Source organism: Primulina tabacum, chromosome 9 (assembly GCF_025594145.1).
Source record: "Primulina tabacum isolate GXHZ01 chromosome 9, ASM2559414v2, whole genome shotgun sequence".
NCBI classification, from domain to species: Eukaryota; Viridiplantae; Streptophyta; class Magnoliopsida; order Lamiales; family Gesneriaceae; genus Primulina; species Primulina tabacum.
This window is the reverse complement of record NC_134558.1, coordinates 23,991,022-23,993,002: the sequence shown is the minus strand read 5'-3', so window position 1 is coordinate 23,993,002 and position 1,981 is coordinate 23,991,022. Positions and strand designations below refer to the sequence as shown.

Sequence of the window (1,981 nt, the reverse complement as noted above, 5' to 3'; positions counted from 1 at the left end):
AGTCAAATAGTTTGATTTACATTTTGATATCGATTATGTTTTCAGATTATGATACATGTTTTTGATAACTGTTTTATGCTTTTATATATGTTTATATGAAATGCATGTATACGTTGTTTATACTGGGATATGTTTCTCACCGGAGTTATCCGGCTGTTGTTGTGTTTCTATGTGTGCATGACAATAGGTGGAACAGGATCAGGGTCAAGAAGAGGATGAGAGATCCAGATTAGAGTGGAGATCCGGGCTTAGAAGAAGAGTTGCTATTCAACACATGACGTGTAGTTGATGGTTACGAATATGTTATGATTTTATTTTGTACTAGACTTGTACTTTTGATCAGGTTGTAGATATTGAACTTGATCTTGTAAATAAAATAAGATTGATTATCATATGTTCTGCACTTATGTATTTAAAAAAAATTTTAGACCCAAATTAATTAATTGATCCAATTAATCCCAAGGACAATTAAGAAGACGAATTAGGTTCGGATCCCCACATAGGTTGCATTTATTTCCTTTCTCCTTACGTGACAAAGCTAAAGCATGGTTAAATTGTTTACCTGTAGGTTCGATTACCGCATGGGAGGACATGGCGAAAGCGTTTCTCATTAAATACTTTCCTCCATCTAAGACCATGAAGATGCGGGTAGACATCACTACATTTGCTCAATTCGAGCAGGAGTCTTTATATGAAGCACGGGAGCGTTTCAAAGATCTATTACAAAGATGACCTCATCACAAACTGCCATTGGTTAGTTGTTCAAACCTTTTACTGTGGCTTGCGTACTCCTAATCGTACTATGATAGATGCTGCTGCTTGTGGAAACCTCTTGAGAAAAATTGCTGAGGAAGGATAATGAGTTGTTGGAGGAGATGGCTGCTAGCAGCTATCATCCTCAATCTGAAAGGAACAACGAGCGGAGAAGTGCAGGAGTCCACCAGGTAACTGACCTCTCCGGTATTACTGCATAACTTGATGTCTTGAACAGGAAACTGGATGGTTTGAATATTGGTGGCATGGCTATGCTTCTGCAAGAGATATTTTGTGAAAAATGCGGAGGAGAACACTATATTAAGGATTGTCAAGACAGTGGTCCTTTTTATATGCAAGAAGGGGCACCAGTGAATCAAGTGGGAGTCCAAAACCGTCCAAGGAATGATCCGTACTCAAACACATATAATCCTGGATGGAGGCAACATCCCAAATTCTCATGAGATGGTTAAAACAGTCAGAATCGACCACAGGGAGGACAACACTATGGGAAACAACCAAGGTACAGATCTGACCCTCCTAGAGAAGAAAAGTTCAATTTAGAGCAGATGATGTCTAAGTTTATCTTGTCCACTGAAACTAGACTCCAAAATCAAGATGCATCAATAAAGGGGCTAGAGAATCAAATTGGACAGTTAGCAAAGATGATAGCAAATAGAGAGCAGGGCATCTTGCCTAGTAACACAGAGACCAATCTAAAAGAGCAAGTGAAGGCCATTGACTTGAAGAGTGGAAAGATCTTAGAGGCTAGAGGGACTGAAAAAACTCAAGTACAGGATGAACAGACTGAGTCATCAAAAGTTAAGTCTTCCAACTAAACACCAGCACCCACTGCGCAATCTAAAATTTTTATCCCTCCACCTTTTTCTGGAGCATTAAAAAAGGCGAAATTAAATGCACAATTCGCTAAGTTTCTTGAGGTATTTAAAAAATTTCATATCAATATTCCTTTTGCCGATGCTTTGATGCAAATGCCTAGTTATGCCAAATTTCTGAAGGACATCTTAGCAAACAAGAGAAAATTGGAGGATCACATGACGGTTAATCTGACTGAGAACTTCTCTGCATTGGTACAAAACAAGATCCCACCGAAACTGAAGGACCCAAGGAGTTTTTCTACTCCTTGAGTGATTGGTGATATTTTTTTTCATAAAGCTTTGTGTGATCTTAGTGCGAGTATTAATCTTATGCCGTTATATGTATTCAG

At 38.5% G+C, this 1,981-nt stretch overlaps 1 non-coding gene across 1 annotated transcript; it reads right to left on the bottom strand.

Moving 5' to 3' along the window:
* Positions 1 to 640: 640 nt before the first annotated feature.
* Positions 641 to 746, bottom strand: LOC142504677 (small nucleolar RNA R71). The gene has a single exon (XR_012804302.1). It is a non-coding gene; the product is annotated as a small nucleolar RNA R71 (small nucleolar RNA).
* Between the last annotated feature and the right edge of the window lie 1,235 nt (positions 747 to 1,981).